Source organism: Bombus pascuorum, chromosome 8 (genome assembly GCF_905332965.1).
Source record: "Bombus pascuorum chromosome 8, iyBomPasc1.1, whole genome shotgun sequence".
In the NCBI taxonomy this organism is placed as follows: domain Eukaryota; kingdom Metazoa; phylum Arthropoda; class Insecta; order Hymenoptera; family Apidae; genus Bombus; species Bombus pascuorum.
Genome location: NC_083495.1, coordinates 13699571 through 13716849, shown reverse-complemented (window position 1 = coordinate 13716849; position 17279 = coordinate 13699571). Strand labels below are relative to the sequence as shown.

The 17279-nt window shown below is 36.3% G+C and overlaps 1 protein-coding gene and 1 non-coding gene across 2 annotated transcripts in view; both read left to right on the top strand.

Annotated features, from left to right (window-relative positions):
• The window catches only part of LOC132909885 (mannosyl-oligosaccharide 1,2-alpha-mannosidase IA), a 689092-nt gene that overhangs the window by 228332 nt on the left and 443481 nt on the right, over positions 1-17279 (top strand). The window lies entirely within an intron of this gene.
• Trnad-guc (transfer RNA aspartic acid (anticodon GUC)) lies at positions 11845-11916 on the top strand. The gene has a single exon. It is a non-coding gene; the product is annotated as a tRNA-Asp (tRNA).

The following is a 17279-nucleotide window of genomic DNA, read 5'->3' as shown; positions in this document are numbered from 1 at the left end:
CGGTATACATGAGTTTCTGTGCCACAAGGATCCATAAGATGATAGGTCTATTCTGTGCCTCGTGGTTAAAACATCGACGAGGAGATAAATTTACATATATTTCTGCGCGGACGGTATGCGAGGAACCGAAATGGCGGACGAGCCAGGACGAAGATGCGAGAACGCGGTACGTGGAGGCACGTGAGGCGAAATTCACGCGTGTCGTAAATCATCGTCGGTCGATTCCGCTGCGTACGCAGTGTCGTCGACGTAACATCCGTTTCTCGACGTTCGTTTCCACCGATAAAACGTACGCCCACGCCAATGCGGTTCGTTTATGCTGGCATAAAATTCGCCCGGGAACGACAGCTGTCCCGTCGTCTGACTGCGTGATGAAACGAGATTTGTCTTGGAGACCCAAGCGAAACTGGCTGCGAGCGAATGCGTGAGCCAACCATTCGAACAACCACAGATGTATAGCATTCTCTGTGTCCACTTTGTAGATCGTTATTATTTTCTTTCTTTTCCCTATGTTTTTTAGCTTCGATTAAATTGGATCGAAGGCTAATTGCATGGAAACGTTGAATGAAGAATTATCGAAACCTTGGAGGAAAATGAACTTCGCGATTATTTTATATAGCGAGACAGGTTTGGTTCTTGGTACGTACGTAGTCTTTTTGCAATTCGATAATGTATCTTGAGACGAGTGGTTTCGAAGCTATACAAGAAAATGTTTCGAGGTTTTAGCGGACGAAATTTTAATTATAATTAGATTTGTTGTTACGTGGAAGAATGTGTACTGTGAGGGAATGAGATAAGGGAAAAATTTATTTTCTAGTGAAATATGTAACAAATTTTTATTTCTGTGGGAGATGTCAGCCGGTCGTGGCATCTTATAAATGTTAGAACATCAGGACCAGTTATGAAAATTTGTTGTATAGTAAGCCTTAGTTACTACCCCTTCCCTAAGTCTTATTCTCATTATTTTTTAAATATTTCACCCAAAATTGTAATTCTATTTTAATTGGTCGATGTGTCTTTCTTATGTCTGTAAATAACAATTATGTTTTCTTCGTTAATTAATTCTACTCGTTACGATATTAAATAAGCATCACAAATTAAAAAATACCTTCGTGAGATTATGTTAACTTATCGATGACTTTGAGAAATGTTCAATATTCATAGCTCTGAAAGAGAGCAACCAAGAGTTGAATAGTCGTCGCCAGGTTCTTCATTCGACAATCAGGATCATAAATTCTGTCAAGCAGTAGATGTCGCTTCTCAAACAAACACTCTAATCTTCGCTAATCTGATCCTATAAATTTCTCTTTCAAACTGCCAATTTATTTCTTCGATGACACGTGAACGCGTTCCACTATTTTAAACAAAATTTAGACAAATCCAAACAAATCAATATCTGAAACTGATCTCGAGTAAACACGATCGTAACCGCGCGTTTCTTTCCAAATCTCCTGTTAAAATCGCATAAAGTCACAGCGGCGGAATTTATGATCGTGCATCGAGTAACTCGCTGGTAAACCAATTCAGCGATATCTCGGCGTAAACTTGCGGTAATACCATAGCTTCCCCATCTTTTGCGGCGCGGAAGATAGTCGGAATTAACGATTTCCAAGCAAGGGAAGAGGTAAATATCGGGCAGAAGGGAAAGAATTCCGCGGTCTCGGGATAAATTACTGTCTCAGCAATAACGTTGGCATCGCTTTAGCGATGGGTAATGGTGAGTTACGCGTCGTTTATGTCCCGTAAAGCTTCGTAGAAACGCACGGCGGCATTTGTCGCGTCGCGATGCCGGCATGTGGCGGTCCGTTTCATTTGCCGCCGATAAAACTACCCTTAGACTCGCTAGAGTATTATCGTGATCATCGTTTCCAGTAATTTACGGCGGTTTTACACCGCGTCTATGCTCCAGCAAAAAGAGAAAGTTTTTGCCGACACGGGAACGTTTTCGCGGTGCGATTCGACCAATTCAGGTGGAACGCTCGATTAATTTGTTCGTTCTCCTTCGTCGATTTCGGGATCGAAGTGAATCGCAATACTCGTTTTATGTTTTTGCGTGATGTTTGTAGATCGTTGCGTAAATTTAGAAAAATTCGTTCAATTTTTTGTTATTCTTATTCTGTAATTTGGTTATTAAGTTTGACCAATTTGGATTTTGAAATCGAAGTAAACGAGAATGAATTTTTGGACGATGTTCGGAGATCGCTGATCCTTTTTATTTTACGTTAATGGACACGTTCAGGGTATCTGTTGATCTCATACATAACGTGTAATTGACGTAGGTTATTATCAAGGAAACGATTAATTAATGAAAATGTTGTACTTTAGAAACATGGGAAAATTTGTTGAAACTATCAGCAAGAATTTTGGTATCATAATATAAATTAAAACAAATTATAAAATATAATGTAATAAATTGGTCCCCGGAATTTCCCTAGCTATGTAAATCCTATTAAAACAATTTGAGGTAACTTAAATAGGAAAATGCAAACAGGCGACCCAAAGTCTGATATGAATATCAAAATTGATTAAAATATAGACAAGAAGAAAGATCCATTTTACTATCTCAAAGTTATAAGATTATTATTATAATATTGAATTAATATACCTTCAGAGTCAAGGAGAAAAATTTCAAATGAAATAATTTTCAAAAGTTTCGATAATTTTCTAATGACTTCTGAAATGTTCAAGTTTGCCTCATCTGTCTATAGTGTGTTCTAATATGTACTTGTCGGACCACTATGGGGATGTAGGTGAAACGCGAAGTCATAAATGTCCCTATAATACAGATGTTGAATTTCGTACTGTGGAATTGCCACTACAATTAGTGTAACTTCCTGGTCCCAAATCGGGACAGGTCTGTATAAATTGGGATACATGAAGTTGTCATTCTCTCGAACAGAATATTACACATCGTAAAACTGTACCGAGATGTACTTTGTTTTTGGAATTAAATTTTAGAACGTTGATTATTTTCGAAGCGCTTCGAACTGTAAGAAGAAAATGAATCGTAAGACAGAAGTTTAGTAAGATTCGTAATTAAATGACGAGTGTTTATGAATTTATAAAAAAAAAAGAGCTTAAGAATGAAGCGATATACAGAATGCACAAATTTCAGTGTTTAATAAATTAAAGAACTCTGCACTTAACTTTCATTTCTTTCTGAGAATATGAATTTGCATAAACATTCGCGGTCTATTTGTAACAATGCAGTCATTGCAATGTTCTTCGTTCAAATAAAGAACAAAAGATTCAAGATACGTTTGATTACGCGCTCGGTGAATCTTTTTTACCGTATGTATTTTAATAAATTAGCATCAACGTCGAAATTATTAATTATCGTAAGGTTACGTAGCTACAATTAGTCGGGATCGAAGTCAAGATCTAAGAAAGCCGAAGTCAACATAAAGCTTATCAAAATTTACGCCTCTGTCAACCAATTACCATCCAAGAATCATGCGACAGTCAGCCGAACAAGTCGCCCCTTGTTACTGTCAGCCCATAAATTGCACCGAACGAATTGCACTGGTCGCTGTAGCTGCGAACCATTGCGAGTTAATTTCCCATTCGAGCTAGCAGAACGCGATCTCAAGCGAAACGAAGTCTCTTCTCTTCGAGGCGAATATGCGATCGATCGATGTTAACTGTAAGATATAAACATTTCTAATTTTTACAACCGATCGTTATCAATTATTAATCAGATACCATGTTAAGCTATTAAAATGTCGAAGATAATATGTTTATGATATTCTACTAATTTGAAAAGGGTCGTAAGTTTTACGATTAATCCTATCATGTTATGAAATCGAACGAAAATTTACAATGTAGATAATAATTTTCATAGTTGCTCATCTCGAGCCATCAGTTTTAGCCATCGGCAAACTATAAACCACTGGTCTACAAAATGTATCTATCAAGACCAAAGATATCGCTAACGACGTTTCACAACTACCATTATCTGTAGTTGGAAAACAGAAATGATCGATATCCTGCCATATCTGATAACATCTCTAACCAAGGCTTTAAATTCCAATTTCTCTTTCAACCTACCTAATCTACCGATACTTATCGCAATTCATCATGAATGTCGGGTAATAAAAATTTCATCACAGTCTGGTTCATCGAGAACGCAACGTTGCGTTAATGCGACATCTTGTTTGTAATTTCTTATAGTCAATTCACATTATTAGTTCTTAGTCGTTCTAACTGTTTTCTCTTCAATTTATAGAATTTCTTTCTCTACCTCTGATTTATGATCAGCTTCTGTAATATACGTATGTATCTATTATTCTGATAGATGTTACAATAATTTGTCAACTGTCGTCTCAGACAAATTGCAGAGAAGTAAAATAGAAAATGAGAAAAAGAGAAAAGAAAACCTTGATAAAACAACTTACTTCATTTATGGTTGTCCAATAACGTCGCGTTTACGCAACTTTTACACATTGCGTATTACAGTGCTTTGGTCCCTTAGTGATTTAATCGATTGCTTCGTTGACAAAGGATTTGATATTAAGCATTTTCTATTTTCCACTAGAGATATCTTAAAATTAAACAGTTGGATGAGGAATTTTACGTCGATCGAATCCAGCAATGTTATCAAAGCCACATGAAACCTCATCTTCGCATTTCGGGTTTCATTCGACGAAATGATCGCATTGCTGAATCTGATATCGTGACATCCCACGTAATCATCCGCCGATAGTTTCAGTTTAGCAAACTTATCAGCTGTCAGTGGGCTTGACTTTGTAACGCGACTGGATTTATTGCGTATGCTCGTGTAGCTTTTAAACGCCTCCATCGCGATAGGCTGGAAACTATCTTTTCAACGTATCTAAACGAATATACATATTTCTATGCTTTTATATTCTTTTTTTGTCATGGATTTCCGTTTTGATAAGGTTGAAATTTCGTCTTGCTCATTTCTACCGAATCTTCTAAAACAAATATTAATTGTCATATGAATATGAATTTGAAATATGAAATAAAATCAACGTAGCATTTTTATCTTCCTCATTTTAAGGCTACCTATGTATATGTTAGTCGTAAGTATATTTAATTGTATTTAATTATAATTATACTTTAAGAATATTTCAAAGTCATATTCATATTTCTAAAGTATAATTATAATTAAATGCTTTTTAAAGTATACTTTTTTAAAGTATAATTATAATTAAATACTTTTTAATACTTTCTCAACTATCCTACCTTTATTGTGTACTAAAATCAACGTAGCATTTTTATCTTCCTCGTTTTAAGGCTACCTATGTATTATGTTAGTCGTAAATATATTTAATTGTATTTAATTATAATTATACTTTATAAATGTTTCAAATTCATATTCATATTTCTAAAGTATAATTATAATTAAATACTATTAAATATACTTACGACTAACATAATACATAGGTAGCCTTAAAATGAGGAAGATAAAAATACTACGTTGATTTTAGTACACAATAAAGGTAGGATAGTTGAGAAAGTATTAAAAAGTATTAATTTTTATCGTACGTTTGGAATCAAAGCAATTGAGTCGTAAATTTTTCAATTGACAAGACCGTGGATGAAGTTTTATAGCGTCAGCGCCATTGTACCGTATATCGTCCCGTATTTACCTTAACGAACTAATAAACATGTCGTTGGCAATTTTTAACGACCGCCGTATTAACTTAGGCCGGACCTGATGAAGAACAGAAGCGCGGAATTGGCTTTCTATGCCGGCAGTATCGAAACTGGCGACAGCTGTTAATGATTCCGCCACCAATGACCCGTTTGCTTCGTCTTTCGCGTTCGAGAAACTGCCGGCATTATAACGCCGGTTTATATTCGCCCTGGATTTAACGAACAGCTCCGGTGTTCACTTAGTAGACTATTACCGCCGTAAAATAACGCGGGATATGAACGTAACGCGTGAAATACGCTGTGAATCACGGTTTATAAACATCGTTGCGCGCACATGGTTTCAATGAAATTACATCGCCGTGTCGAAAACTGTATATATCCGAATGATGCTGAGAAGTAAGTACTTACTACTGCAAGTATGTACTTACATTATGCGAGACGCGAATACGCTTAATTAAGAAAGTAGCGGAATTAATTAATTTTTATACTTGGTAGTATTTTCTTTAACATAACGGTGCACCAATGTTTGAATATATCCATCAATAGAAGTTCTTCTATTGATTTCAGATTCATTATTCAGATTCATGTGAGAAATAAAACAAATATCAAACGGCTTCCTGAATAGAATACGAAACAGAGATACATATTTGAAACACGTTTGAATGATGTAGCGCTCTGACACTATCTACATAACACTTGGTGAAGCGCGCGATAAATTATGTCTCCCTTTTCGAAGCTGCATGAAAACATATCCGTTTAATCTCGTATTCCAGTTCTTTCTGTCGATGGTGTAAAAAATGTAACAATAAAATTGAAGAGAAAAGAATTTCCACGATAATTTCCATGTAAAAATGTCGACGATACGATGAAAGAAGTATAGATGAAAAAGAAGGATCTTTTCAATGTGTTATACACGTTCCTCGTTATAGTGGTGGAAGCCTTAACCTACGGTTTCCCGGCACTCGTTTTCCAGTTTTTCTGCGGAGAAACAAATGGCTGTATAGAAAGAGGAAGCTCTGCTCATAGTAGACAAAAAATAGACATCTGCGAACCAAACGAAGAAGATAGAATAGAAACTTCATTGACAAAACTATGCGGAAGCTATTTTGCTTTTTCTTCTATGCAAGATGTTAAGTAGTCCCTGGGAATTCTCTATCTTTGTTAGTAAAGTTGCTTCTTGTTTGCTAAAAATGATTAAATTAAGAGCTCCCTTGTATTATTAGTCACAAATATAAATAGTAACAAAGATGAATTAATTTCAATTCGAATTTTGCCTTGACTCTGTTCACTTCTTCGAATTTGTATCTTCCTTCTTTACGATATTATTAAAAATAGCTTGAAATATACAAAAGGTGCTCGAACTATGTTGAATACCACATCCAAATATTCAAAAGGTATTTACATTTTAACAATACCTATTCACATGTAAAACCATACGAAACATAAAGGACCAAAATGCTTCCAGATAAACAAAATCTGTAAATGTAAAACATCGCACAAAACCGAGAAGAGAACTCTTTTACGCCAATTAACAGGTTAACGCAATGCCCTCGAAACAGAAAGTCGTCGTTTTCACCCTCGACGGCTAGCGAAACGCGCCGGTTCCATCGAACGGCGGAGAAACGGCGCGTCGTATAAATTCGCAGCGGCGAAACCGAGGAAGAAGGATGGGTCACGGTCCTTCGTTGGTGGAATGGCCGTCCAAACGGATATTTATCTCCGGTGTAATTTATACGCGTCATTTTCGGATTCGTCGTCCCGAATTCGATGCGTCCGCTTTGAGATTTAAGCGTGCCGCGCGCGCGGGCCCGCGCAGCCCCCGTATACAACTCAAAAGCTGAATTTATTGACTGGCGGGGCCGATAAATTGTTTCGTGGGTCCGTGGCGGGGCGCTGTGGCAGACGTTATTGAGCCATTAAATCGTGATTACCCGCGTGTTATTGAGTGCGGTGACACGAGGACGAAACGTTCTTTCTTTCTTCCACTGACCGTTCCCTCTCTTCGTCGCTTCGGCTTCTGCCGGTTGCTTCCCGACCTTTTTTTCTTCGCTCCTCTTCTGTCTTCCTTTTTTTCCTCTGATCTTTTTCGTTTCGTTTTTTCACTCGCTTCAGGAACCCGTTTCACATACCGAGACTTTGTTTCTTTTCGTTTATTGCCTCTGTCCCGATGATAGATTTGCGAGTCGCCGTTCGACGCGATCGGGGGATGAATGCTCGATCCTCCAGAGATAAGATCTCCGTTTAATTGAAACGAAGTTTAACGAAGGAAGTGTTTCGAGGATTCTCCAGGGGCTGTTGTGGACGGATAATTGGAAAAGTTTCTCTTACTTGCAAATTTTCGATAGTCAATGTAGCTACTTTTACCTCTTGGATCTCTTGAAAAATTCTAAATTTTAGAAAAATGTATTACAACGATGAGGTATCGCTCTCGTGGTTTCGTTAATTTGTTGTATAAATGTTTGTGAAATTTTTTAAATCTATCTTTTTCTAGTAACGCTATCAATCTCCTCAGTTACGTGGTAGATATTAAAACTGTGGTATTTTGAAATTCATTAATAGAGACTTGAATCTCTTAATTAGGTTGATATTACGTATAATTTTATAATATTATAGTATAAGAATACGAAGGTTTGAACTTTTCAGAGGCAAATGCATCAAAACCAGGAACTTTCAGTAGCATTTTCTTAAAATATACGAAAAATTGGGGAAATGAAAATTAGGTTAGTACACGACAAGCATAATGCTGTAACACGATAGTGAATGAAACGTAGGGAGTTAAAGAAAAAAATTTGATGGAAGATTATATAGAAAGATACGAATTTCAATACCTCTCAAAGATACGTGAAATTGTACTTGATCTGGATTATAATTCAGTTATTCCAGCCATTATTTTTCTATTTCTTACAATTTTTTTCTTTTCAATAAAAAGTATGTAAGTAGGGAAAATGTTTAATAGATTTCAATATTCCTCGGAGATATATCAAACAACATTACGTATCTGAATTATACGTATTTCAGTGATTGCGTGCTTCCTTTAATTTCAGCTTTTATTAATTTGTCGATTAAACGAATGTACTAATAAAAGGGTCATTACAGAAATGTGATCTGCAGCTCGAACAAAAGCAGTTTGACCGAACGATTTACGCGATATGACGTTGAATCTGTTACTGCAATTTTATGACCTGTAACGAGCGAAACGCATCAATCTGAAAGGCTGATTCCAGCAACGAGGGTAATTACCGCTTGAATATTGTAGTAATTTCGGTGCCCCGGGAATAACAGTAAAGCATTGCACGTAATAATTAAACATAATTTAATAGCGCGAAAGGGCATTAACTTTTGTCAAACTTCCTCGTTAAGTATACGCTCATTTACGTTAAAAAACTATTCTATTTAAAGAAAGATTGTGACTGGATCAGATAAACTTCAAAGATGATTATGAATTTAATGTTATATCATTGGAACTATTATTCTTGATATCGCAACATTGAAATAGAGTTAGGAATATAATATTATTCTTCCGCTTCGTATCAGTCTAAATAATGTGACAAAGCGTAAAATTGAATGCCAGTCGTTCGTAACTACTTTAACTCGTATTAATCACCGGTTTAATGTCCTATTTTAATGCAAATAGTCTGCATTATCAATCAATCACGGTCCGAACAGCTATCATTTATTTTCTTATTGTCTCTAATTCTTCGAATATTATGTACAATGTTTGTTTCTGTATTGTTTGTATCATGTAGTTTCTGATGTATATATTTTGCACTTAAATATACTTTATGCTTTAACAATATAAATCACTGTCACGTAATTTATAGCGAATAACAAACGTAGTGCTATTAAGAACGTAATTGAATCCTTGTTCATTTCGTACCGTATCAATCATCAACGCATTGATTCCAACCGATCAATTCCTTAATATGCAGTGAGATCATGAAACGATGAATCGACGACGTGACTACTTTCGACGTTCAAACTGAAGTTTAAAGTCTAAACAGATTAAACGATCAGCCTCGAACTTTTGTTTTATTTTTATGAATAAAATTTATACAGTTTCTACGCGTTGTTTCGCTGTTCTCTCTCTCTCTCTCTCTCTCTCTCTCTCTCTTTCAACAAACTGAATCGTGCTAAAAGAAACTCTTTCATACACGTACTTATAAATTACATTGCAGAGCAGAATTAAAGAGTACATGGTGGTTCTAAGTGCACTACAAGACGTTGATAATCAAAGAGGAAAGAATAAAAAAGTAAAAAAGGGAAACAAAGGAACAATGGTAGGGCTCAATGGAGAATTTGCAGCGGCGTGCGTGCCGACAATAGCTGAGGGCTATAATTGCAGTCTAAATATGCATGCTGGATGCGGCTATCGGGGTTGACTGTTCCATATTCAGCGATTAAGTGTGATGTACGAGTTTTGAGTGTCGCGGCATATCAAACAGGCGTAATCGTACATGTAGTAATCCCTCGCCAGCTGTCTCCCTTCCATTCGACGATTCTACCCCTCCGCATGATAAATTCCCGCGCAATTAACTAAACTGTGCACGACGCCGATGGAACGTACGTATCGCGAATGCTAAATGAATGACGACGCGACTTTTGTCGACCTCGATCAGAGTGCCGTTTTATATTACGCATTGGCTCGTCTGTCTCACGGAAACGATCGATGCGTTTCGATTCGTGGAAATTAAGCTTCTTCCATAATAGAGCACAATCCACCGGTTTACAGCGTAATCTTTACGATACTAGAAATACCAGTTCAAAAATCTGTAGTTAATTGTACGTTACAATTAGAAACATGTCCATTCGCGTGCTATTGATAGATACGTGTTACAAGGACTCGCGCAAATTGCAGAGAAGTATACAAGAATAAAAAAAAAAAAGAATAATAGAATAAAAATAACAAAATAACATAAAATTGTGTTTCTTCGAAGAAAATACAAAAATAAGAAAAATATAATAAACGCAAAGCTTTGAGCTTTTGGAACCGTCATTCAGTTTTGTTATGGGACTATACAATGGGACTGGGGAAGAGAAAGACACTCGAGGGTGCCATAAATTGGTCAGTAATGCGTCGTGAGTCAAGCAGATTGACTATTCCGCAACCTTGACGCAGAAAAAACGTATTCTTTCGTAGAGCCATCGACGTGGATGATCGTTTAAAAATACTTTCTTTTTTTATTATTTAATTTGTACTTTACAATTTATCTAGCCGGACATTTGGTAAATTTTTCTAACTTAATTGCTAAATAACATGTGGATGGCTACTCCCAGCGCGATACCATCTTCGAATTTGACTAATTTAAAAATATGTAGATGTATTTCATATACGAACATTTTTTTTTTTTTTTTTATTTTATTTTGGTTATTTTACAATTTGTCCTTATGGACATTTGGTAAAGTGTTATATCTTATTGGTGAAGAAAAAAAAAAAAAAAAAAAAAATAAATATAGCATGTGGGTGGCTACCCCCAGCGGGGTGCCAGCTTCGTTTTTTCTAAGTTATATCTTTTATGATATACGAACATTTAGTACTATTTTACGTACGTATAAGAATCTCTGGTTCTATTATATCTAAATGGTTTATCTGTATCTAGATAGTTTTGTTTATACTTATACAAGTTTGCAGATGCAATCGATCTGTCCAGTGATGAATCAGATAGACGGTTTGGTCATCGCGTGACAGGCTTTCAACATTTGGTTTCTGCATGTTTTCACTCGTCAATTTTGTTAGACGTTTTCGCTTGCATGAGAACCTTTTGAGTTTCCTTTTGAGAACCATAGGTCGATGGAAGGAAAAAAATCGAGTAGAACCTTCCTGGCAGTCGTAGCAGTGTCGTAGCTTGTTAATAATATTTGTCGCATATTTTTAATGTATTTGCATTATTAATATTAAAGGAACTGTTTCTGAAATTGTCTATATTATAATAAAAATGCTAGTGATAGAATTTAAGAAGAGTTTTTAATATACAATAAAATAGTGAATAAATATAACAAATAAAAATAATCCGTTTTGGTACGATTGTAAAGCGAATAAATTGTTTATTACAAAAATAGTGAAAAATATTAGAATCACAGACTCAAGTAGCTCCCAATAGCGTGTCGTGAAATTAAAATGTTATAACGTTGGATACTTACCAATATAGAATTAGTACATAATCAGATAATTATATATGTGTATAGATAAATTGATAACCGATAAAGTAGATGGGTTTGTCATCGAAATCCTCGTTAGTACAGTGGTCAGTATCCCCGCCTGTCACGCGGGAGACCGGGGTTCGATTCCCCGACGGGGAGAAGAGAGAAATATTTTTATTTTTAACAATGATGATGTAATTATATATCTTATGCATAATGGAAAATATTTACATATTCATAAAATAGTAAATTTTTGATAACAGAAGAAAAAGAAGTAAAATTTTTGAAAAAAAGATTCTTCAGAATCATAAAAAATTCTTCCGTTATATTCAGCTCGAATTTTACCCGACTGACCGACGTCGTTTAATCAGCTGAAGATAAATGGACGAAACACACAGCGTAATAACAAACTATGCATATAATAATCTCTTTAAAACTTCCTCGATAAGAAAATTAAGACCAATGTTCCTCGACAATTGCCTCGTTGCAAAACCACATTCTTCATCACATCGCGTCATCCACCAAACAAAATACGCATAAAACATAATCATCCGCCCAGTTTTATACTTCGTACCATAAAATTCCAAACGAAATCGCGAGAAGTCACCATGAAACGACAGCTCCTCACGAAACCTTCGTTAATTCTCTCGTAATATCCACGTGTAGTATAACTCAGTAAATTACTATAATCATCGATATTATGTATCTGCTTACGCGAGAGAAAGAGACTATTATATGCCTCGTAGATAATAACGAGCGTCTTGTTGCCTCGGATCGATGCGTGGTATCGGTAAAACCCTTGTATCAATGTGAATGAGAAAGCCACGGTTTCCAAGAGGAAGAACGTAATTAGCTGGATGTAATTGCACCCATAAGGATCCCTCCTGGAGTCTCGAAGTCGCAGCGAGACATCATTTCTCCTTTAAGTCCCCTCCCCCGCCTCTCTGGCTCTTCCTTCCTTTCCACCCCAGTGAAACCGACTTCGGGGTCTTGATCGTGTTTACCCGTAATAAGCCTTAATCGGGGCTAGATTTAGTGGTGCGCGGCCTTTTTTGAATTACATCCTCGTTGCACGCAACGATCGAGGGCCGCGTATGTATACGCCCCTTTGGAGTGGAGCCGCGAGACCGAGGGACACCTCGTGAATCCGCCTTAATTTCGGCCGCCTCCGGCGATCATTTCGCTCAATAAATCTCGTTTACGGGGAGAGTCTTGTTGGCCACGTTGGACGAACAACGCGGTCGCAATTTGCGGTATTGTCGGCTAACTGGCCGGACAGAATTGGCTTTTTCGAGAGGCTCGACGCGGACCCGGAACAGACCGCCGATCGTTGATCGCGTAGGATCCTGAGTATAAGAGGTTTAGTTTGTTTTCGGTTGGATTTTGCGATAGCGTTGAACGCGATTGAGGATCTCTGCGTAATTTTGCACCTGTAACAATTTAATTACTGAATCACAGATGCGTGATATTCTTCTTAGACAAACGTATTTTCTCACGTTATATAAATAAACTCACAGAGTTACTATATCTCAGCCTAATCTTCGTACCGTTCTACATTTCCAAGAATTCGAAGAAGATTCCGATAAATTTATCGACGTCCCTAGTACAAGTATAATATTAGATTGTTTCATCTTCTGAAACGATGTCAGCAAAAATAAAAACTCTTCTCAGGCAAATTCACGAATAAAAATCCACGTCTTTTATTAAATATAAAAGACGAGCAATCGATTCGCGATAAACGTTATAAATCAAAATAGGTATATTCGACTTGCAAATAACGAAACACTTATTACTGTAACGTTTTCATTACTCGCGACTAACTTTAACCAATGCAATTGTAAGCACTAATCTTACAAATTAGAAGTCTTATCGTAACCATTTCAAAGAATGCAATTTAACAAACAATCCGTATCGTCCTGTTCCACATACCATTCCACTGGCTTAATAGTTAGTTTCAGAAATAGTATTGCGAACAAAGTTGGAGTTGTTCCGCTTCATGGAACGTGGTCGCTTAATAGTTAGTGGCCGTTTTGTTGAAAGGTTATCATAGTGACCCAGTTGGCTTACCAACGAACGAACGAAACATATTTAAAGATAAGAATCCGTATTTAAAACGATGCTCGTAAATAGAAAAAACGATGATACGTGAAATTAACGCAATGCACACTGTGCATTGTAATCGTTGTTCCATCTTGATCTTATTAGTCGACGATATGTATCATCAGATTGTACGTAAACAATAGAAATGTAAACTATAATTTGCCCAAAAGACCGATAGAGGAGATGGTAAAAATCGTTTGTACATCAGATCGTAATCACTTGGAAATTACCTCGCTCATTCCTTATACGATTCTACTAGTATATCTGCTGCTACACTAGACGCTAGAATTTGGGTGAAGGTACGTACAATTTTAATTTCCAATTAAAATATTTCTTTCTTTCTTTAAAGGGCAATTTAAAAAAGCGGTTCGGGCTATCTTGTAATTTTGAAGAATTTTGATCGTTCTGTTTCAAGAAGATATGGTATTACATTGCTATATAGTTCTTTCCTCCTACAAACTTCTGTATTGGATGTCCTTTACTTTTTTAATGAACTCCATTCGTAATGGCAGAGTAAGGAAAATACTAACAAAGATTTCATAAACAGACTTTTATTCACGTCGGATCGCCTAATATCAAGTTTCAGGAAAACTGCACGTTATGTGCATTTTTTCATCTTTATCTCGAATCCTCATTCGAATGCCGCATGGTGTATCGCGATCAAAGTCACGTTAAATTTCTCCTTCATAGTAATCAGTTGTAATTAAAATTCATCGATAAGAGTTTAAAACTTAATTAAATCTTCTTCCAATTGTCACACCTATTCGACCAATATTATCATAATGGAATGGTTAAAAACGTCGAAAACACGCCTATCTCCTCTATCATCCTGTCGTGTTATTTTTTCGCTAACCTGACAATTTTATCGCTTCGATACCGATTACTTGCGATCGCAAGCAAGTAATTAACCGGCGCGCGGATCGTTGAAAAATTGGTGGCGCGTAATACCCTATCGCGCAAAAACGAAATAAAACGTGACGTGCCGCGTAAATATTCCCTGTTATAACAATCCACGAACGACAACGCCCGAAAAATCTCTTTTCCCTTCCCTGTTAATATTTACCTTATAGGCGGAGCCTGTAATCTTCGAGCGAAGATACATTTTGTGATCAATCTTGCGGGAAGGGTGAATTGATTTCGACGAAGAACAAAACTTGATTCGTTACACCTGTTGTACAGGGTGACGCTTTCGCTAGTTAAGCACAGATCACAGTTGTCAATTTCGTACAAATTTATTGTGTTCGATGATTCCTCGTATCTTTTGTGAAATTTTAAACATCCCAAAAACGAAACACTTGTTCGTCGTATTGTGCGTAATGAAGAAACAAAAACACGTCTCAAGATTGTGGACGATGTGTAATGAGCAATAAATGTAAGAGCTGGTCAAACTTACGTGAAATTCAAATACACACACGTATCATATTCTTCTCTGATAATCTTTATATAGAAAATAGGAGGAGAAACGAGGACTATTCATTTTCTTTGGTTTTGTAATATATTTTGTCTGTGAGAATTGCAGTAGCAAAACTACCAAATCACAGTGATTCTAATGTTCAAAATGTCTCCGTAAAAAACAGGAAATCCTTCTCTGCACTGCAACAGAGCACGAATGAAGATAATTAACATTCTATCAATCGTTTTGTTTTAAGGTGTATAATTAAGATATAATTTGCGAATAATATAAAGTTAAATTCTTTAAGCGTTGTTCCTTTTTTTAGCGAACCGATTGAAATTTAATTTTCTCGATAAAGCTATCTTGTGGCGTTTCGTTGCTTTTCTCTCTTTAATCTTCATATAACTACACGATATTATCGCCTGGCATCGCTGACGTTGCCTACAAGTTAACTAATATACAGGATCACCCTGTATATAACAGAATGAATGAAGACTCGGTTGAGTGACGCGCGTCCAGCTTAATGACAGTGGCAACTTTGTCCACGACGATGGAATCTGTCCATTCGAGCACAAGACCTTCGCGCCGCGTCGCCATTATTTCTTGCAGCTTCTTCCGCCCCTTTTACTCCCTTATCGTGGTCGTTTCGCCACTCCTATTACGGCGAACCAGTGTTATTGCCTTCTTATTAAGGGAATAATTGCGATGTTTTACGATCGCGTTCCCGATCAATTATCCAAAGAAACGAAGCAAAACGAACGGGACCGCGGATGGTGAGAGTTGTTAACGAGCCTGGCTGATCGTCGCGCGAAACAAGGGTCAGAGAATGTCCCGGGTAATTTCCTCCTCGTGGTAGCGCAATTTTTGATTACCACTTTTTGGTTACCGAACAGGATTAACAGGATGTTTGTATTGAGATTGATAGGCTCCTTGCATGCTTTCTTCCGGCGTTTATGATACTCGCGATTGGTAGTTGGTAGGATTTAGGATTTCTTTAGGTTTGTTTTTCGATAGTCAGTTGTGGAATCGATCGACGAGGGAAGAGGTATGAGACGCATCAAGGATGTAATTTCGATGGATACGCGATGTTCTTCAGTTGTTTCGGATAGATATAAAATTTTATGTATCGGTACGTGGGAATTAAACGTTAGCTTTTTTTTTTTATTGAATTAAGGAACTGCATACTTGTGCTGAATAGTAACTTTTTAAGAGGCATTTTCATGTCGTAAATATCGATCCTTAATGGATTGAATAAACTATTTGGTATTTCTGTTGACAGGTATATATTTTATGATTCTTAAGCGTTTATATTAAATGTTCATTAGCTTGCAGATTCTGTAATACAGCAGACATAAATATTTTTTTTTTTTATTTAGTAGATTATTTACAATTAATTCTCATACAGAATTTTAAGTAAATTATTTTGGCGTGGTACTGTAACTTGGATTATGAAAGTTTATAGCATGTTTGATTCTAGTTGAATCTAATACTTCAATCCAAGGGGTATTGCCTTTTTAGTCTACGGATTTGATCCGTCGTGTCAAGTAATTGGGTAACTAATGGGTTTTAGTGATTGTTAACTCTTATATTATATCTGTTTCTGAATTTGGATATTTCTTCTTTGACTGTGGGTATCTTAAAGTCGCGATGTATTGTTTCGCTGGTAACATACCAAGGTACATCTATTAAGGATCTTAGAGTTTTTGATTGCAATCGTTGGAGAATTTCTATGTTGGAATTACTCTCGCTGTTCCCCATAGTTGGATCCCATAGATCCAAACAGGTTTTAATATGGCTTTATAGACATAGATATGTGGATTTAAAAATTAAATTGTCAATGAAAAAGAATAAATTAATCTGCTTTTGCAGATAATATTTTATATGTTACGTATAATATAATATTCTGAACGAACTTTTGGTATATTAAAACTCCATATGGTAATTAAAAATTAATAGAATTAGTAAATTCTGTTGCGTTATACGTAATAAGAAATGTGAAAAAACCTCTCTAGTTTTTCCATCTCTTTAC